Source organism: Neovison vison, chromosome 12 (assembly GCF_020171115.1).
Source record: "Neovison vison isolate M4711 chromosome 12, ASM_NN_V1, whole genome shotgun sequence".
NCBI lineage: Eukaryota > Metazoa > Chordata > Mammalia > Carnivora > Mustelidae > Neogale > Neogale vison.
This window is the reverse complement of record NC_058102.1, coordinates 85,558,631-85,581,129: the sequence shown is the minus strand read 5'-3', so window position 1 is coordinate 85,581,129 and position 22,499 is coordinate 85,558,631. Positions and strand designations below refer to the sequence as shown.

The following is a 22,499-nucleotide window of genomic DNA, read 5'->3' as shown; positions in this document are numbered from 1 at the left end:
ATGTATAATTATTATATCTTCCTGATGTATTGATCTCTTAATCATTATTAAACGTCCCTCTTTGTCTCCAGTAGCTTTTTTTTTTTTTGGTCTTAAGTCTGTTTTGTCTGATTTTAATATAGTTACCCTGGCTCTCCTTTAGTTACTATATTCATAGTAAAATCTTTTTTCATCCTTTTCTTTTAATCTATTGATGTCATAGAAGCTAAGGTGTCTCTTGCAGACATCTTATAGTTGGATTTTAATTTTTTATCCAGTCTGCCAATTTCTGCTTTTGATTGAGATGTTTAGACCTTTCACAATTAATGTAATTATTGATGTGACTTGCTTACATTTACTATTTTGGTATTTGTTTTTTTTTTCTTTTCTTTTTTTTTTCTTTTTTTTAAAGATTTATTTATTTGACTGACAGAGATCACAAGTAGGCAGAGCAGCAGGCAGAGAGAGAGGCGGGGAAGCAGGCTCCCTGGTGAGCAGAGAGCCTGATGTGGGGCTCGATCCCAGAACCCTGGGATCATGACCTGAGCCGAAGGCAGAGGCTTAACCCACTGAGCCACCCAGGCGCCCCGGGTATTTGTTTTCTATATGTTTCTTTTCTTTTTTGTTCCTCTCTTCCTACTTTTTTTTTTTTTTTTAAGATTTTATTTATTTGACAAGGAAAGAGAGATCACAAGTAGAAAGAGAAGCAGGAGGGGGCCAGGGGGAGGCAGGCTTCCTTCTGAGCAGAGAGCCCAATGTAGGGCTCGATCCCAGGACCCTGAGATCATGACCTGAGCCAAAGGCAGAGGCTTAACCACTGAGCAACCCAGGCGCCCCACCTCTCTTCCTCCTTGACTGCCACTTTTTGTGTTGAATATTTTTAGTGTGCCATTTAGTTCTTATGTAGATTTTTTAAACATATATTTTTAGTTATTTTCTTAATGGTTACTATATGGATTATGATACACATCTTAATTTAATATTATCTGTTTCAGACTCATACTAACTTAATTTCAGTAAAATGTAGAAACTGTCCCAATGTAACTCTCTCTTGCCCTCTTTTGTGCTATTATTATATATCTCACATCTTTCTAATAATTAATATTAGTTATATTTACATTATATGTTATTATAAGGTATATTACATGCATATGTTATAACCCATCAACATAGTGTTATAATTATTGCCTTATATAAATTCTTATCTTTTAAAGAAGTTTTGGAAAGAAATAAGAAAATATATATTTATAGAGTCTCTATACTAACCCACAAATTTACTAGCTCCAGTGCTTTTCATTTCCTCCTGTGGATTTGAGTTACCATCTGGTGTCCTTTCCTATTAGCTTGAAGGACCCTCTTTAGCATATCTTGTAGGGTAGCTCTACTAGAGGTAGACAAACTTGCTCAGATTTTTTTTATCTGGGAATTTTTGTTGGATATAGAATTCTTGGGTGATAGTCCTCTTCTTCACACTTTGAAAATGCAATTCCACTGCCTTCCAGCCTCCGTCATTTCAAATGAGTTTTATATATATATATACATATATATGGCATATAGACGTATCTATAGATAGATGTTCCATTGTACCTGATGGTGGTTTTTCTCTTGATGCTTCCTAAGATTTTCTTTCTGTTGTTGGCTTTAAATAGTTTGTATCTTGAATTTAGGTGTGGATCTCTTTATAGTTCCCCTAATTGGGTTTCTTGAGCTACTTGGATATATAAGTTGATGTTTTTCATCAAACTTGCCAAATTTGAGGGTATTATTTCTTCAAAATTTTCCCGACCCTTTCTTTCTTCTCCTTTTACACATATGTTGTTGTCATTACTCTAAATATTTATTTTTTGGGGGGAGAGACAGCATGCACATGTGAGGGGGAGGATAGAGGGAAGGGGAAAGTCTTAAACAGTCTCCCTGCTGAGGGCAGAGCCCAAGGTGGGGCTCAGTCTCATGACCCTGAGATCATGACCTGAGCCAAAACCAAGAATTGAATGTTAACTGACTGCGCCACCCAGGCACCCCCCGTTACACATATATTGGTATGTAAGATGTGTTCTCACAGGTCTCTGAGGCTCTATTCATTTTTCTTCAGTTTTTATTCTTTCTCTTCTTCAGTGGATAATTTCTGTTGACCTCTCTTCTAGTTCGCTGATTCTTTTCTTCTGCCATCTTGAACCTGCTTCTGAGCCCTTCTAATAAATTTTTAATTTCAGCTATTGCTTATTTTCTCTTCTAGAAAGTACATTAAAAATTCTTAATAGTTTCCTTATTATGCATCTTTATTGATTCATTATTGTCCTACTTCTTTTTTTAAGGTTTTATTTATTTATTTGACAGTGAGAGAGGGAACACAAACAGGGGGAGTGGAGTAGGAGAGGGAGAAGCAGGCTTCCCACTGAGCAGGGAGCCTGATGTGGGCCTCAATCCCAGGATGCAGGATTGTCACCTGAGCCAAAGGCAGGTGCTTACTGACTGAGCCACCCAGGTGCCCCTATTGTTGTACTTCTTTTGATTCTTTAAACATGATTTCTTTTAGTTCTTTGAACATACTTATAATAACTGCTTTGACGTCTTTGCCTGTTAAATCTAACTTCTGGGGACACTTAGATTCTATTAACTTCTGCCTTTCCTGAGAATGAGTCATACTTTCCTATCTTTTTGCATATTTTACTGAAAACTGGATTTTTAAAATAATATATTGTAGCAACTCGATCCTGATTTTCTCTCTTAAGGCTGTCTTTTGTGTTATGCATTTAGTAATTTGCCTAGGTTAAACCTATGAAATATGTCTCTCGGAAATGTGTGGCTGCTCCTATCTCTGCTTTTTTCTTGTTTTTATTTTTGTCTGGCTTCATAGGGGTCACCTCTGTGTCTAATTAACCCCAAGGTCAGCCAATCATGGGATGGAAATTATGCTCAAACACCTCAAACCAAAAGGCTTCCGTCCTCTGATAATGAATTTGTGTAGGGGTAGGGGAGCACATTCAAAGTTCAGGTTTTTACTTTTTACTTTCCACTGGGCCCTTTCACAGTTCCTCTATGCATTAATCTTCAAGGTCAGCTAGGAGTATGTTGTGATCTTGGTCCCTCCGTTCTCAGCTGTAAATGTGTACAGTATCATCCAAGAACACACTTGCTCCACCACAACTATAACCTCAGGGTAGTAGAACCATTGGCCTGCTCCTGCTCCAAGTCAAGCAAGTCCTCTTCGGCTGTGGCAGCAAAGCTGCCAGTCCTATGGCATCTCCCCACCTCGGGAAAATCTCCAGGTGACTGGGCTGAGTGCAGGGCTGGAAAATGGGAGCATCCCCAGACAAGGGTGCCACAGATTCTCACTGTCAGTACTGAGTTTTAGCAGTTCTGCTAGCAAAAACACTCCTCTTATTGTTACATACCTTTGATCTACCTCTACAGTGCTAAAAATGGTTGTTTTCTCCATTTTTTCAAGCTTTGTAATGGCTTTTTAAGGGAGAGGATTTGCCAGGGCCAGAAGTCCCACCTCCCTCAACAAATATTTGATGAGTAATAAGTGACTAAACACTGTGTAATCTGTCTGCTACCTCTACCACCCTACTGCAACTGTCCCGCAAAAACCATCAGTTGCCTCCCAGGCACTGAAACAGGTTCTGAGTAAGGCAAACCTGGGTTGAATTCCAGTTCTGCCACTTAGTAATTCTGCACTTGGCCAGTGTACTTATATTCTCCAAGTTTTGTTTCTTCTTTTGCTCAATGGCTAAAATCGTGCCTAAGGTGTTATTGTGAGGACAGTGGGATCTGAGTAAGCATTGAGGTGGACATTCCAGAGTTCTTTCCAACAGTGTTTGTCGGGAGGCCTGAGGTCCTGTGCAGCCTGAGTCTGGGAATGCCTCTTGAACTTTATTATAGCCTTTACACTCAATGGACACATAGCTGGTGGGAATGCAAGGATAAGATCATGAAAATTCTTTGAGACTGAATCTGTTATACACAACTGAAAGGTATTATTATGCCTTATTATGCTGTTCTTTGGGAACTTTTTAAAATCCCTCCCTCTGGGAATTTTGGGGTATAGTAGAAATAGGGAAGCTACGGAAATTACTTCTCTGACTTCTTTTATCCTGGACATTTTAACCATGATACCGTTGATAGTTTCTGAAAGATCAGGACTATAGATGTAAATCCTTCTTAATAAGAAACTCTTACATTTTTAGGTATTTCTTCTTCTAAGAAATGAAGGATGTGGCCCCCCAAATCAGAAAAAAAAAACATAAACTTGGTGGTTAAGGATGGAGAAGAGAGAACATGACCGAACAGAATGCTTGGAATTTGAAATAAAAATAGTGTGGGGAGTCCATCACCATTTAGGGCCTTGCTGAAAGTTCAGTTCTTTCTGCAGGAAATGCACGTTTAAAAACAGAATAAAAAACAATTGTTCTGGGGCACATGGGTGGCTCAGTGGGTTAAAGCCTCTGCCTTCGGCTGGGGTCATGGTCCCAGGGTCCTGGGATCAAGCCCTGCATCAGGCTTTCTGCTCAGAGGGGAGCTTGCTTGGTAGCCCAATTTAGAATAGACTGAAAGTCAAGGGAGAGGTCATCCCTGTAAAAATTTTCCCTTGCTTTTTTTCCAAAAACAAAATATTTGAACCCTGGGCCCAACTGCTCAGGGAATGAGCAGGCTTTTTATATTAGGTTCACCAGAAATAGTGCTAAATGAATACTCTTGGGAGGTCTGGTAAGAAAGTGACAGGTGGTTTATATATGTGACTCTAAGTGTGGGGCACCCTCCAAACAAATATGGAAATAAGGAAAAACACAGAAGAGAAAACATTCAGTTTTCTCTGTTGTGTGCCACAACAGAGGAGAGACTGTGAGGACTTAAGGTATCTGGTTCCTCACTGCTCCACCTCTGATCCTCTCCCTCACTGTCCTGAGCTGGAGGCCATGACGCAGCTTCACTAAGGGACATTCAACTCTCTGCTTCATACCCCCACTCACAGTGATGATGTGTCAGCAAGCAATTTAAGTCTATGAAAGACTCTCCTCTACAAATACATTAGTAGAGGAAAGGTATGATGGATGTAGCCATCAGCCATCCGATCCTTTCCATACTCGTCACAGTCTGGTACCCAGTAACTATTCGTTCATTCAAAACAGAAAATATACTCAGTTTGGACGTGGGGTCCACCCACGTATCGTTGCAATGGATTTTTATTTTCTTTCTCATCTGCTTTCTTAATTGTGTATCTTCTTCAAGTACCCATGTGAAGGGTAAACATTTTCTCCACGAAACTATTCACTGTGGCAGTAGAATCAGGTAAGTTTCAGCCACGAGGGCTTAGTTATCAAAGCACCAAAGGATATCATTAAAAAACAGACTGTGTGGAACACATTTACCCCAAGGACTACATAACCAGTGACGTTCCTATAGATGAGATTGTTGGTAAAGCTACTTCATCTTTCAGGAAAACCATTATAAACTTATCCCAGAACACAAAAATTCCATTTTTGCTACAAAGTTATTATCCATCTCAGGAGAGTCACAAATATATGTGCTAACATTTTTCCATTAGAAATGTTTCCTATCAGTGATACCATGTTTTTCCAGATGGGTGGGCCAACAGTAATTCTGCTCTAAAACTGCTATCAGACTTCCAAGCAGTTTCTGATTATGGCCTTTAACAAAGTTCGCAACAACGGTGAATGCAGGTTTGTGCAGAAGTGTGTGTACAAATGCATTTGCAAATGGGTTTAGACTTTTGGGTGAAAGGGGCCTGAAGTCTCCTAACTAGGAAAATCTTCAAGTAAATCAGAACTGACTCAAAAGTTTGGAAAATGGTATGGGGCTCAGTGACCTTATATGAAACCACAGCCAGGCCACATATTAACACGTCCCCACTCGCAGATTAATTTTATGTCCGTCACCCTCTTCACCTTTGAAATTCTTTCCATTCAGCAAAATTCAGGAGAACAAATACATTTTGACCTCTGTTCCTGATCCTTCCCTGTGTGCCTTGATGAAAAATACAGTTTTAGTTTTCAGCCCTGCACCTGAAAGGGGTGGGGGTGTAATGAAATGAATTATGCCTCCTCTTTTCCCTGAAGCCCCAGGTTTTCCTAAGAGAACACCCAGATACCGCAGGCCAATACATTGAGACCCGAGGGCTCCTCAAAACAGAGGGTCAGTTTAGTCTCTTTTTAGATAAGCAGATCTGCATGTGAACGCTACCTTGGTGCGGGAGCCTGTGCTGGCCTTCTTCGCCGGCGACGCCTCTCCTCCCAGGGCAGGGCCTTGCAGTGGCGCGACGCGTCCAGCAGATGGAGCCGCAGCTGAATTTTCGTGAGCCGCTCTCTACACGGAAGGAGTCTGGAATAAACAGGAAGGGGATTTTTTTTTTTAAAGCATTCTAATTTTTAACAAATATTGCCTTCTTCGTCAGGTCAGAGGCTCTTTTTATTTGACTAAGTTGACGTGCATTTGAAGTTTAAAAAATCAGTGATTACGCAATCCCCAATACAGGTGTTTTTTTTTTTTTTTTTTTAGGATTTCCTTTCTTTCGAGGGACCCAAAAAGCACATTTTTAGTAGTATCAATTATCACAAGGGCATGGTGGTTGAGAAACGTCAGCAGGCAGCGGTGGGTAGAGAAAAGCTACCGCAAGAAGACACGACAAAGGAGAGGAACCGAGCGGCCTCCAGAGGCCGCGGCGGAAGTGAGCTCCACGAGGGGCGGGGCGGGGCGGTGGCCGCGGGCGCCGCGAAACACAGCGCCGCCTGCCGGTGAAAAGGGGGAGAGCGCGGATCTCGCCAGAGGCTGTGGCGTCGCTACCCAGTCGGCTTAGACCGAGCCCACATTCCGAAGTCCGTTGCACTCAGGATGCCGCGCGATATACCCCCTACCCAGCGAGACCGAAAGTGATGGGCAAAACCCGAGCAGCCTTTCTGTCGAGAAGAGAAACGTGCAGGCCCGTTATGGTTTTGGGAAACAATGTTTCGAAGGGCTTGGCTGTTTTTAATGCTTCCTAAAGCCTGAAAGGATAATTGTTATTTAAGATAATCCCAAAGAAGAGAGAAAATAGAAACCCTATCGGAGCTCACTTTGATTTATCCCATCCTGCTTTCAGTTATTTACAAAATATTATAAATGGTTATCAGAATCAAATTGGAAAAAACGGGCAAGACCCTGGGTTTCAAGGTGAATGCACTTATCATTTCCCATAACGGCCCCTCATTTTTATTCCAGGATTGTTGCAGTGGTGTTTCTTGAGTCCCTCCTCCTCTCCCCACTTCCCTTTTCTCTTCACTCATTTGACAGGAGCCTCCGCAATCATCTGCTTAGAACACGTCAGCATCATCCACTGGGAGAGAGTCGTGGCACCACCTTTCTCCCCCTATGGCTGAAGCCCAGAGAAAGGATGACAGGCTGCGCTGCTGCTGTCAAGCCTGCGCGATTGCTGGGAACTGTAACCTGCAAGATGATGCCAAAGGGCAGCTTCCTCTCTTTTTATGCTGCAAGGAACTTTATGTTGCCCTTCATTAGCTGATGCTTTCTCCTCTAGAGCCCCGTCCTTCAATTGCCCAAATGATGCGCTAAGTCCCTTCCACTTGCAGCAAAGATTCCATACATTAAGTGTAAAAATCACCCATTTCTGTTTTTCTTCCAGTAAGGGAATAAAGACCCATAGGTGGGACGGTGTCCTTTAGATTAGCCATGCTGTTTATCGGGTCCCTGTTCTCTGACATGAAAATTCACACCTCTCATCGGGGTATAGCTGTAGGCATAAATTACAGGCTCTGGTTCAAAACAGGACCCTCTCCTTCTCCCAGTTAGCATCAGAAACACACTAATTAGGAACCTGATTAGAACACAAGGCTTCTTGAGGGTCCTGGAGAAGGAAGGTTGGGCCCCCAAGTCCTGTACTGATGACTGATCACAACCGGCTAGGTTCACAGCCTGGATCCAACCAGGTGAGCACCGGAGAGCTCAGTGTTTGGAACACAAAGGAGAGCAATGAATATATAGTAACTTTGTGAATCAGGGACAAAATCCAAGAGGAAGCCCGGCATTTTGTTTATCAGCAGAGAAAGGGAAGTAAAGGAGGGAATGTCTCCTTAAATGTTACTGTGTTATGAAAGTGTCCTCTGGGGAGAGGATCCATGAACAGGACAGCTGATAAAACTAATACTGTTCAGGTAGTTCTCCCCACATCTCCAGTTCTGCTGAACCAAGTGTAATGGGGAGGGATACAGCTCTGAGCCTTTCCGGATGCGATCAGAGGGAGTTGGCTCAGACAAAGCAAAGCAGCTTCTCTCTTGGTTCTCTTTGTTCTTCCTTGGAAAATGGGCTCTCTCTCAAGTCTCATACACCAGCTGCTTTCGCCTCTGGTACAAGGGCAAAATAAAGTAATTGCTACTAATGATTTGGACAGCATATTTCTGGAGCCCTGAACTCTGTGGAAATGCAGGACCAAATTATTTTTAGAATTCTAATGTGCTATAAATTGCTATAAATTTTTATTCTGCATTTCTAGGCAAAAATTTTAGAGAGGGGCCCCTCTCCATCAAATAAAAATAAAAATACTGCCTTCAAAAGGGGTAATGGAGGCAGAGTGCTTTGAATCCCACTTAACCTAATAACTACATGTCCTGCACCTTATGCTTCAGAATCTCTTTCTCACAGGGCTTATGATTTAACGAGCAAATTCTTTGTCTGCTAAGAAATCGGCTCTCTGACAAACCACACCTTTTTATACCATAAATGACTTCTTTCTAGTAAGAATGATTTAACATAGCTCTTTTCAAAGTAAAAACATTCAGAATTTTCTATCCCAGATATAAGCATGGAATTAAGACAAAGAGTGCTTGTCTTAGAACTCCCCAAGCCCTCAGAGCCCTCAGAGCATCTGCTGCCTGGACTGATTCTTAAATCAAAAGCCACACATGGCTTCTGTGCTTGACAGCTGAGGCGGCCTTCGATGTCCAGTGTGGTCTGGCTGGAATGGGTTCACATGCACAACAGAAAATGGGCTCTGTGCATCAAGAGAAAGCTTACTGGGCTGAGAAGGGCTAGGGTGATGTTTGGAAATACTGTCAGTTTACTTCTTGGGAATCCCCCCACCCCAAAGTAAGTACTTTCAGTCCCTTTATGTGGCATCCTCAGGCTCTTTACTACAGTTCCTGCTTTTGGGGGTGTTTTATCTGCTCACTAAATATTGGCTATTTGGTCCAGACTAACAGAAAATCTGCATGTCAAGATCGGCTGAGGAGAGAGCAGCTCCTCTCTGCCAGTTCCTGGTGACTTCCTTCTTTCCAGCACTCTCAAGAGGAAGTGAGAGCAGCCCCCAGGCAGGAAACCGCCCTGCATTAGCTGCTAATTTATGGGTTCGGGTTCTGTAGGTGAGGTACAGATGAGCTTCTAAAATAATTCTGAAGCTAGATAAGGAACAAATAAGCAGGTGTTATGGAGTATATATACCTTTGTAATTAACAGAAAATTTTGACAAAGTAGTCACTGGGCTTGTATATTCATACTACTATCCTGTATTTATATTATTATCTGTTACCCAGACAGCATATTACAGAATGCCTTTCATCTGACAGGTCCCTTCCTGTGTTAAGCTGGCATATTAAGGCACTCCAACTTTATAGCCAGAAGCATCTGGAGGACAAGAGTGCTGTCATGCCCGCGCCCCTTCTTTACGTTTCACACAGTACCCAGCAGAGTATTTGACACGCATTAGGTGCTCAGGAAAGAGCTGCTTTAAGGAAAAAACAGGGTGGCCTGGGTGACTCAGTCGTTAAACGTCTGCCTTCCACTCAGGTCATGATCCCAGGGTCTGGGATCGAGCCCCGTGTTGGGGTCCCTGCTCATCAGGAAGCCTGCTTCTCCCTCTCCCACTCCCCCTTGCTTGCGTTACTTCTCTTTCTGTGTCTCTCTCTGTCAAATAAAGTCTTTAAAAAAAAAGAAAGAAAGAAAAGAAAAAGACAGACTATGGACTAAAGGAACGATGAATGGCTGTGCTTTAATCCTGAGATTAGTCCTGCCTTTGTTGTCAGGACTGGAGAGACTGGAGAAGCTACTGCGTCCAAAGAAAACAGAAGTGGAGACAGATATCACAGCTTCTCTGGCTGATATGCCATAGATGTACTTTACATACATTATCTCATTTACACTTCACCACAGGCTAAGTATACTATTACTACTGCCCTTATTTTACATATCACAAAACATTACCTGAGACACACAACTAGCAAACAGCCTCATGGGGCCTTGAGTCCAGAGAGAAGTCAGCGTTCAGAAGCCACACCTTTAGGCACAGTCATGCTTCAGAATATCTAACAACACCGTTTATAGCTCCATTCTCTAACTAACTACCCTTCTTGGGAGAATTGCCTCGAGACATAATATCTGAGGTGGGAGGGAAAGAGGAAGAGGGTAATAAACACAATTCATAACTGACATGTCTCCATCTTCATGGTTTTAATGTTCTTTTCTGTGTGTTAACTCATTTAATCCTCACAGCTCTCTGTCAAGTATGTTACTATTCTTTCTTCTAGATAAGGAATGTATCTCTAGAGAACAGTTGGGTTTAAAACAACAACAACAGGGGCACCTGGGTGGCTCAGTCATTAAGCGTCTGCCTTCGGCTCAGGCCATGATCCCGGGGTCCTGGGATCCAGCCAGGCTTCCTGCTTGTTGGGGAGTCTGCTTCTCCCTCTCGCATTCCCCTTGCTTGTGTTCCCTCTCTTGTTGTGACTCTGTCAAATAAATAAAATCTTTAAACAACAACAACAACATGCTTAAATTCCGAGGCTGAGAAATAGCAAATGTACTGATAGGTAACACCAGGCCTGCCTTGGCCTCTTATCTCAGCCCAGAGTGAGAGTGTAGGTGCTTCCTATGCTCCCTTCCTTTCTTATTAATGCTCCGTGAGCCATAAAGCTTATGTCTGTCTCTACCTGCGCTGTAAATCCAAATATGGTTGACATGATGTGCCACTAAGTCATTTCAAAAGCAGAAGCAAGGTAGAGAGGAAACCGAGTGACAATGCATGGAATGCTACATAACAATTAAAAAGAATGAATTACATTGAAACATACCGCCATGAAGTGATCTCCACAGGCATAGTAAGTTGACAAAAATAATAGGAGCAGGGGCGTCTGGGTGGCTCAGTCGTTAAGAGTCTGCCTTCGGCTTACGTATGATCCCAGGGTACTGGGATTGAGTCCCGCGTCGGGATTACTGCTGGGTGGGAAGCCTGCTTCTCCCTCTCCCACTTCCCCTGTTCATGTTCCCTCTCTCTCAGTGTTTCTCTCTGTCAAATAAATAAACAAAATCTTAAAAAAAAAAAAAACACACACACAAAAACCTGCTTTAAAAAAAATAAGAGCAAACTGCAGAATAAAAAAATATAGCATGGTACCGTGTATATTTTTAAAAAGACACAAAACAATATGTTACACACACACACACACACACACACATCTACGCAAACACACACCGCAAACAGCTGGTTATACCCCAAACTGATAGCTGATTTCCCTGGGGAAAGGACAAGGCCTGGGGTTAGGAGGGTAGCGCCGGCAGACTTTATCTTTTTACCAGATTATTTATTCAAATAACATGTATGTAAAAGAGAAAGAGGGAAAAAAAGGAAAGCAGAAAAGAAACAAGTGTCGCTGCTGGAAAAGAAAGGATAGCAACACACAGTAAAGTACTGTAAGCGGTAGGAAACCTTCCAGACAAAAATCCACTGCCTTGCTCATGTGCATAAGAAACCAGAGGACGAGCCGAGATTTCTCACGTTGGCATTATTATTATGAATTCGGTGAGTTTTAAGATGCAGTATCTCCTAACTCTACCAGAAACACAGTGCTGAGAAGTACATTAGACCTGGAGCCAGACAGCCAAAGGTCAAGGCCTGACTCTGCGTTTCTCTGTAAACTTGGGCTAATTTCTCAAGGCCTTAGTGTCCTTATCTGCAGAGTGAAGATAGCAGTAATATACTTCACAGGATGCTTCAAGGATTGAGATAATACCCAGGAAAGAATAGTAAAATTATGCAGACTGAGACTTAGAACTTATAAATTATGTTTGTGTTGACAGTCTTCCCATCCTTTCCCTCCCACTTCAGACAATTAAGCTTTCTCACACTTTTAAGTATGCCCCATCTGAGGCAGAATTAAATGAACAAGCCATCAGTCTTCAATATAATATTTGCTGATCACAGGCTTCCATTATTTGAGGCTTTAGATTATGAACACGCCTAGCCTTTAAGCTTCAATAGCCCACATTCATGTACTTATTTGAAGGAATATATTCATTTGATTCGTGTATACAACATACCCTTTTCCTGTGAAACCTACTTTTGATGCAAGAGCTAAAATACCCAAATCAGAGAGACCATTTAAAGTACAAGCCAAAAATGTCATAAAAAAAATTTTTTTGCACCTTAAATGTGCTTATCTGTGGTCCTACTAAAATTCCAAGCTGTTCCAAAATTTCCAGACTCCAACTACAAGCTTTATAAGAAAAGGCGTTTCAGAAACAATCAAAGAAACACTGGTACCACCAATATAATCAGACACAAAAGAGAAACATGAGCAGATGAGTAAATATCAGTCGCACACACACAGCACCATGCCGACCATGCAGGGTGGAACTAGGTTCAATCACAGCCTCACCTTGGAAACAGAGCCAGGTTCTCGACTTTTGCCGGATGTGCCTGTGTTAAACAGTGCAGGGACCTGCAGATTTCTGGTGAAGCAAAGAAGAATCCAGTTTAAGTTGTTTCACAGTTTGAGTTCGGAAAGGATCCATTTGAAGGAACCAATTCCAGGCACACAAAGCACACATTCCTCCCGGGCTCCTCCACCCCATTCAACCCGGCTGTCAGTTTCGAGCTGGGCGCCCATTGTTCACTTTGTTCTACTCTAATTAGACTTGACAGATTGCTCTTTCTGGCTAGACTGGCTATTGCCAAGATCGGAGAGAAGAGGTGAGGCTGACCTTGTTCACTGTGCCCTTGGGATCAGGGCCCCACCCCCCACTCTACTCCACCAACACTGAAATGTATGAAATGTACACCCCCCCACCCCAACTCCCCCCACCGCCAAGCTCGGATCTGTTCCCCTTCAACCCCTGGCAGTCCCGTCGCCATGGACTTGTGAGATTCAAACTCTCATTGTCTGCAGAAGGGGAATACGTGTGCTCTAATATTTTTCATATTAATACTCTGACCCTTAGTTGTTGTTTTCTATTTTTCTTCAGATCTGGTGGGGAAAAACCAGTCCAACTTTTCTGAAGGGAAAGATACTGCAATTCTGCCCTGGAGCCCAGAAATATTGGTTGCTTAATGAAACAGAGCTCTGGAAGGATTCAGGCCCTGACACGACCTGCATGGGTCTAAAGCAAATCCCTGGCCCAGCAGCCCTCAGTGTCCATATCTGTAAAATGCCATCAATACTTCTTGAACCTCTGTTGTATCAAAAACAGGTTAAGCTGGTATTAAATAAAAATTAGACCATAAAATGGTAGAGCTGGAAATGATCTTAGACATTATCTAGTCCAGTATCTTCATCTGGAAGATTATTATAAAAAATAGAGGACAAAGAGGGAGGGGCCATGCACAGGGTCATGAAATTAGTTCTTAAATTTTAAACACCTGGCGCTGAACAACAGCTTGCTAATTAGTTTTGTCTCTAACCTGCCATTTCCTGGTTTATCCTTGCTTGATAACAAATCATATTGGCCAGGAAGGCAACTTGCTTTCTCTGAGGAAGGAATTCTCCTCACCCAAGGACTGTGTTCTCAGAAAGGCTTCCCTTTACTGAGAATCCGACGGTCCTGTAATAAATAGATCCTGACTCACCACATGGCTCTTACTGGGGTGCAGGAAGGAACTCGACAGACTTGGGGTAGGGGCCCTCCTCTCAAATAGGAGTGACCCCCTCCTTGACCTAAGTCTGGCTGTGTCTGTTGCCTCAAGGGCTATGAGCAGGAGAGACTGTTAGAAATTCCTCCTTGGGGGCACCTGGGTGGCTCAGTGGGTTAGGGCCTCTGACTTTGGTCGTGGTCCCGGGGTCCTGAAATTGAGCCCCACGTTGGGCTCTCTGCTCGGCGGGTAGCCTGCTTCCTCCTCTCTCTCTGCCTGCCTCTCCACCTACTTGGGGTCTCTGTCTGTCAAATAAATAAATAAAATCTTAAAAAACAAAAAACAAACTTCTCCTTGGAACAAATCTAGTGTTTCCTAGTTGGCAATGTAAACCTACTCTTTATGGTTCACTCACCTATCCCCAAGTATTTTTAAAACCCATTATTGTGTTAAGCCCCTGAAAGCTGGCAAGACTGGTACAATGACTAGGATCCGGCCTCTAGGAGTCTCAGAAGGAGCCAGCAGTGTAAACGCTGATGTGTGTGGGAGCGCTGAGGGATGAGGGTGGAAGGAGGAGACAGTCAATTCTCCTTGACCGGGGTTTAAGGAATTTAAACACCTAATAGCGAAAAAATAAATAAATAAAAATTTTAAAAATTCATAAAGGAGATGATAACTAGAGCTAAAACTTTAGGAAATGAAGGCTATTTTCCAGGTGGAAGCAAGGAAAGTACGTGGCATTCAGACAGAGAGTGAGCCCGTTGTTTGAGGGGCGGGGGAATGTTTTTGGCCTGCATAGTATGAGAAAGCATCAACCAAAGATGAGACTGGGTACTCAGATAGAGATCAATGAAAACACTATATCACAGAGGAAGAAGTTTGGATTTTATTGTAGCAGTTCAGGAGAACCACTGAAAAGTTCTAAGCAGGAAAATAACACTGTTCTGATTGCATTTTATAAAATGGTGTTGATGGCAGAGGGGAAGACAGATTGGGGGAGGACTGGGAAGGAGCAAGACCCAAGGCAAAAAGACTTAACGACACAACTGCAGCAGTTTAGGTGACATGAGACAGTTGACTCAGTCAGCGGGAAGAATCAAGGGAGGGCAATGTTTTTTTTTTGTTTTTTTTTTTTTTTTTTCCCAAGGGAGGGCAATGTTTTAGTTTTTGTTTCCAAGAGACTTCAGTCACTTTGGATCCTGACTCGACTAGATCAACTGTAAAGAGAAAATGTGGAAGACAAATAGAGTATTAAATAATATTAAGGTATTCTTGTGCATTTTATTAGGTGTGATAATGTTACCTCAAACAAAGCAGCATACTGAAGGGTTTAATGGGTGAGATAGCATGATGACTGGATTTGCACTAAAACACTGTAGAAATAATAGATGAAGTAACTATGAAGAAAAGTTAATAATTATTAAATCCACATGATGGATATGTCGGGGTCCATTATGCTCTATGTATACTTGAAAATTGTCAAAATGAGGGGCGCCTGCGTGGCTCAGTCATTAGGCATCTGCCTTTGGCTCAGGTCATGATCCCAGAGTCCTGGGATAGAGTCCTGCATTGGGCTCCCTTTTCAGTGAGAGAGGCCAGCTTCTCCTCTCCTACTCTCCCTGCTTGTGTTCCTTTTCTCACTGTCACTCTCTCTGCCAAATAAATAAATAAAATCTTTTTTTTTTAAAGTATCAAAATGAAAACCTAATATATTAGGCAAAGGAAAATGAGATCCCAAATTAAAGAAATTAGAGTAAAAATGGAGAGGAGATAGCTTAAATTTAGAATTAACAATGCTCAGTGACTGGTTAAAAGTGGTTACTGAGGGGTTTTGTTATTGTTGTTGTTTTGAGAGAGAGAGAGAGCGAGCGAGCACTGAGCTGGAAGGAAAGAGAGAAGCAGGCTCCTCACGAGCAAAAAGCCCGATGAGGGGCTCAATCCCATGATCCTGGGAACATGACCTGAGCCAAAGGCAGAGAGTCAACTCACTGAGCCACCCAGGCACCCCCAAAAGTGGTTATTGAAACTGAAGAGTGGGCATGACTTCCAGGCTTTTGCTTGGGAGCCTGGGGAGACAGTAAAGAACCTACTCTTTCAGGCATGAAGAATTAGAGTTTCAGAGAAACACTGAGTTAGTGCTGTCCAGTAGGCAGTTGGACACATAGATCTAAAGATCAGGAGAGAAGCTATGACTGGGGGTGTGAATTTGCAAGCTGTCACTTCACCAACACTTGGGTAGTGATTCAAACAACTGGGAGAGCATGGTGGACGAGAAGGTAAGATGGCTGAGGAAGAAGCCCAAGGCACACTTACATTTATGAAGTGGGGAGAGGAAGAACTTTCAGAAAAGAAGAATGGCCAGAGGATAAGTATGAGAAGAAACAGGAAAAACATAATTTCTGGAGAATCTGTCAAGAAATAAGGGGTCAACAGAATCAAATACCCCAAGTCAAAATGTGAAACCCATTGGATTTAGCATCAAAGTGACAACAGCCAAAGAACTTTCAGGAGAAAGTAATGTGTTGAAAAGTGAATCGGGAGAGTAAATGAAGTCTGAAGGATGGGGGAGGGCTGGATTGCATGGTCCTCACAGGATGAGAGGGTTGCCTAGAAATGGTTTGCAAATAGGCAAGCTCTAGGCCAATCAAACCTTTGCTCAATGGGGTTCAGTAGAAGTGGATTCCTGAGAGGAGAAAAAGAACACGTCTTAGTTAAAGCGAGGAGGAGGAGGATGCATTCTATAAAGAGATTAAGCATTAAAAAAAGAAAAAAATATATAGGGGACAGTTCAATGAAACAAAGATCCCGGAGGGCACTGTGGAGAGAGTTTACAAGGTCAGCAGTGTCTGAGAGTCACGAGGGCAGAAGGGCATTCTGTTGACCTCTGGCTGGCGTGTCTTAGCAACCTTTTCAGTGACTCCCCAAATTCAATGCTCTCCACTCCACACCATCTTGCAGGTAGCAAATCTGGAAAATGCTTATAGAGCATGACCTTGATCATGTCAAACCCTTGCCACAAAACTTTTATTAGTCCCAATACCCATTGCATTAGGTATTAGGTATAATATAGCCCTTCCATAATCTGACCCCAACTTGCTTTCTTCAGCCTGATCTTTTTGGGTTTGTTTGTTTTTATTTGTTTTGTCTTCCTTTTCATGAACCTTCCTTCCAAAATGCCAGGCTACTCACTGTTCTCTGAATATATTAATTACTTAAAATATTATAGAAAAAGGGCTGAGAAGGGTCTAACATGTGACAGCATTCAACAGATGTTCGTTTTTGGATACTAACCGATTTATCATTCCCCAGTTCTCTTTTCCCCAAAGTGTCTTTCCACCTTCCTTTATGTTATAGGGCAAGATTCAGATCAGCTGTCATCTCTTCTGGGAAGCCTTTCCTGGGTCTGCAGCACACCACCTCTCCACCTCTCTTGACACTCAGCCTATTTGGATCTGCTTAAATGTGTTTCTCTCATTAGAATATAAGTTTCCAGAAGGCCGAAGCCATATATGTATATTTTACGTATTTAGGACATCTGTACATCACACAGTGCATGGCATGCTACATACAAAATAAAAGTGTTGAAAGAACTTTGCTCCCTTTCCTCTGTTTCCTCTGTTTTTCTTTTCTTTTTTTTTTTTTTTTCCATTTCTCTTTTTTAAAACTGCCTTTTTACATGCTGTAGGGTATGGTTTCTTATATGATAGCTCACTCTGTTTTTGCATGGCAGTGGACATTGTTTTTGTCACCCCAGGGTCCCTTCCTGTTCTTCTAGCAACAGGATCAGAATTCTCTGCTCTTAGTCTTTGTGATTCAGATGCCCCCCCACCCCAAGCCTGGGATGAGGGTGGAAGACAAGTCACAGGTGTCTAAATTAGCCAGTTGTTGTCCCATTCCTATGGCCTTCCTGACTGGTTTGAGTGAACATATGCTCTAAGCCTTCCAATTTAAGTAGATCTCAGGACTTGAATCTTCAGAGTTAGTGGAAGAAGGGTGCGCTCTCTCTCTCTCTCTCCCTCTCTCTGCTGGACATGGAGTCAATAGGGTGCAAGACTGCTGTTTGAGAATGAACATAATACTTGGAGAGAAGACAACCAAAAGAAAGAGAGAAACAATCCTGGTGATGGAAGCAGAACTGAATTCAGCTATGCTTTGAAAGGAAACTATTGCTTGTCCATTTGTGTTGGGTTTTCTGTTATTTGCAACAAAATCATCTATTTTTTTTTTAAGATTTTATTTATTTACTTGTGAGAAAACGAGCACAAACAGGGGGAGGGAGGGGCAGAGGGTGAAGCAGGCCCCTGCTGAGCCTGGTCTCCATCTCAGGACCCTGGGATCATGACTCCGGCCCAAGGCAGACACTTAACCTACTGAGCCACCCAGATGCCCCATCAACAAAACCATCTTAACTGATACAATATTTACGTATAACTGATTTATGTAACTAATATAATAATTATTTTATTCTGAATCTAGTACATTGTTTGACACATGAGACTCTTAACAAATGTGTGCTGAGTTGATAAGTAAGTCATTGTGAGCTACAGCAGTTACTGAATTTCTATAGGGCAACTTGGCAATATGTATTTACAACCTTAAAAAAGATCATTCTTCTGGGTGCGTCTGGGAGGCTTAGTGGGTCAAAGCCTTTTTAAAAAAAAAAAAATTAAATATATATATATATTTTAAGACTGATTCATTTATTTTAGACGGAGAGAGACAGAGAGAGAATGCGAGATCGCACAGGCATCCCAGTGAGCTGGGGGAGGGGAAGAGGGAGAGAAACTTCCGGCAGACTCCCCACTGAGCATGGCGCCTGTCTCAGGGCTCAATCCCAGGAGATCATGAGGCAAAACTAAGGGTCGGAACTTTAACAGACTGAACCACCTCAACTAGGCACCTCAAAAATAAAATCTAGGAAAAAAAAATCAAAGCCTGGCCTCTACCTGAGACAAAGTAGAGAAAGAAACCTCACAAATGTAAATGAGCTAACACTTATTATTACCTATTGTACAGCGTCCAAATTATCAGGGATAGTTGCTTGTTTCCTTTAGTTTAGTTACAAAATTAACCTTCAGTGCATGCTTTTGTGGCCATCTTATACCTCTCCTCAAAACCTTTCAATTCTCTTCTTTTTAACTTAGTATAAAATAATTTTATTCTATTGACCTGAAAACAGTTCCCCTCTATCTTTTTTTTTAAGATTTTATTTATTTTTTTGACAGAGAGAGTGAGAGAGCACAAGTAGGGGGAACAGTAGAGTGAGAGGGAGACGATGCAGGGCTCGATCCCAGGACCCCAGGATCATGATCCGTGCTGGAGGCAGATGCTTAACCAACTGAGCCACCCAGGTGCCCCAACACTTCCCTTCTTAGATTCACTTTATCTAATGATTTTCATGTCCCCTTTCCTTCATTCCAGTCACCAACATGTATAAATTTCTGGCCCTAAACATATTATATTTGGTCAATTCTAGATATATACTTTTTCACATTTTAACATCTCTGAACTCAGCAAGAGTCTTACAACCAGTGGTATCTGATATTCAATGATGTACAGTGACTTCTTTCTGAGTGAGCAGTTTACTTCCCACCACTTTCTGAATAATATTCTTCCATCCAATCATTTGGCTTTAATTCATAAATCTTATAAGAAGTCTTGCCTTATTTTTGTGAAACTGACATTAATATAATTCTAATATTTCTAGCATTCTGATACATATGTTCCAAAGTAGTATATGAATCTAACTTTATTAATTTAATGACTGTATAATATCCCATTCTTTGAATATATCATGATTTTAGCACCCAGTTTCTACTGAGGTTACCAATAATGCTCAGATAAACCAACTTTATATATTTATCTATCTCCCTAGGATGCATTTTCCAGAAGTAGAGAATGATTACTCATTTTACTGGTACAGTACAACAAGCCTTCCTGTCCCTATGTTTTCATTTGTTAACTGTTCTGTTACGCTTTATTTCTAGTCTAATGATTTTTTTTTGTCTTTTATTCTTTTTTATTGTGGTAAAATATGTAACATAAAGTTTACCATCTTTCAGTGCCATTAAGTATATTCACGTAGTGTGTCGATGCCACCACCATCCATCTCCAGTAGAATGATCTTTTTTTTTTCAAGATTTTATTTATTTATTTGACAGAGAGAGATCACAAGTAGGCAGAGAGGTAGGCAGAGAGAGAGGAGGAAGCAGGCTCTCCGCTGAGTAGAGAGCCCGATGCGGGACTCGATCTCGATCCTGAGATCATGACCTGAGCCGAAGGCAGAGGTTTAACCCACTGAGCCACCCAGGCGCCCTATTTTATTTTTAAGTAGTCCCTACGCCCAACATGGGGCTTGAACTTACAACCCCAAGATCAAGTCACATATTCCACCTACTCAGCCAGCCATGCACCCCTGCCAAGCTTCCCCTTCCCCTGTTTTAAGAAGGGGTTTGGCAGCTGAAGAGAGATAAAAAGGCACGGAAGTAACAAATTGCTAGTACTTGAGAAGAAGGCTCAAAAGTCTACATTTTTCATTAACAGAATACAGGGAAACCAAGACTTCCCCTAGAGTGTTCTGTATCTCCTCCCTTGTTGTTAAAAACTTTCAGTAAGCATTACTCTGTCGTTAAACTCAACTACTTCTATCCAAGCAGTCTCTCAAGTTAGGAATTTGACCAGCTGTCCATGGGGAAGTGGACTAAAAAAATGTCAAGCATCTTCTCTCTCTCTCTCTCTCACATACACACCCTACACATTCACAGATTTCAGTGCTTAGCAATACACCACATATATGCTATTTATTCACATGGCTTCTTCCTTATTTTCAGTTATTTCTGTCCTCCGTAAAGTGGGAAGCATTGGGGAAGGCCAATTACTCTTAGTTATTGCTGTGACTCACAGTGAGCTCAAGTCAGGCACCCAGGATCACAGCCATCAGCAGCTGCTGCATCCTTACCCTCATTGGATTTGCCCCATTTGAAGTAATGACTGATCACAGACAAAAGACCTTGACCAAGAGCCACAGGTATGGCTCTAGGCAAAAATGCCTTGGTAAACAATTTTACCTCATAGAATGTCAGATTTACTAGGAAAACTAAAATACACGTCAGCCCTGTAGTTCCTAACCTTTGAGAAACAATACACTTACCTTAGGAGTTTTGAAATATCGCAGGGTAAGGTCCCAGGGTTGTATATTTTTCAAAAAAGCTTCACAAGCAATTGTGGGGCATTCAAAGCTGAGAATCACTGCTCAAATCCCATTCCTTTCATTTTACAGGCCTGGGGCCCAGAGAGGTTGCTGGCTTGCCCCAGATCACACACCTGGTTAAAAACAGAATCGAGATTAGAACTCAAACCTCCTGATTTCTGGCCTAGGGTCTTTCTTCTTACACCAGCATCCTGCCCCATCGATCATTTCTAAATTTTTCCTATTATTCCTTCCTAATACATTTGAAAATGTATAATGCAGCTACTGGCCATTTTAATAACAAAATCATGGAGTTGCAAAATCTAGCATTTAGGAAAGAAGCCAGTTACAAAAGACTATATGATATGATTTCACTTACATGAAATGTCCACAAGAGGCAAACCCACAGAGATGGAAGTAGGTTAATAGATCACCAGGAGCTGTGGGGATAGGGTGCAAATAGGGGCAGGATTTCTTTCTGCGGTGATGAAAATGTTCTACATTTAATTGTGGTGATGGTTGCCCAACTCTGTGAATATACTAAAAGCTACTGAATCATACTACTTTCAAAAGGGGAGTTGTATGGTATGTGAATTATATCTCAATAAAGCTGTTAAAAACCTAGCACTAACTTCTCACTGGATTCTGAAAGATAATTACATTTTTTTTACTTATTTCATCCACCAACATTTCTCTAAAATTATAAGCAGTCTCCAGATGGGTTTTACCCTTAAATTTAGGTTATCTCTATTTAGGTCCATTTCCCAGTGTGCTGTACCCCCAACAAAAGATAAATCTTTCTAGAGCTTGTATGGTATTCGGGATCCTTGTCCTTCAAAGTGTCAGACTCCGTGCCTTTGCCAAGATCATTCCCTCCACTGAGAAGGCTAATCTGTGTGTTCAAGGCCTACCTAGGTCAAATGCCCCCTCCTCAAGGGTCTTCCTCCCACCACACTGGGGGTGTTCTGCCTTCCAGGATATAAAATTCTGACCCAATGTTTTGATAACATGTAACAAAGCTCAACAGCCTTCTAGCCTGGCTCTGGGCCGTTACCACGGGCCAGTGGTCCTTCACTAATTTCATTTTCCTTCCTGTAGCACTCTTGTCTAGCACCAAATTCCGTGTCATTTGTTTTGTTTGTTGCTTTCTTCTGCCCATTATGCTATCCTTCCCCTGCTCTTTTTCCCACCTCCTTACTCCTACCTACCCACCCTTTTTATAAAGGGGCTCGGTCCCAGGACCCAGGGATCATGACCTGAGCCAAAGGCAGAGGCTCAACAGGCTGAGCCACCCAGGTGCCCCTGCCACACCCCTTTCTACCTCTGCCCTTCATTCCTGTCTAACTCTTGTTAAATATTCAGGACTCTGGAAACATACCGTCTCTTCCAGAAAGGCCTCTGACACCTCCCTTCATCATTAGGATGATGGCCAAACTAAAGTAATGGCAAGGAAGTGTAGAAAAACAGATAAATTTGAAAAGT

The 22,499-nt window shown here is 42.0% G+C and overlaps 1 long non-coding RNA gene across 1 annotated transcript in view; it reads right to left on the bottom strand.

The window, feature by feature from the left end:
* Window positions 1–11,236: 11,236 nt before the first annotated feature.
* LOC122892571 overlaps window positions 11,237–22,499 on the bottom strand; it is a 43,799-nt gene continuing 32,536 nt past the window's right edge. Inside the window, exons 3-5 of the long non-coding RNA XR_006381427.1 lie at window positions 20,979–21,151; window positions 12,639–12,711; window positions 11,237–11,269 (exon numbers count right to left, since the gene is read on the bottom strand). This is a non-coding gene — a long non-coding RNA (uncharacterized LOC122892571). The remainder of the gene's footprint in view (window positions 11,270–12,638; window positions 12,712–20,978; window positions 21,152–22,499) is intronic.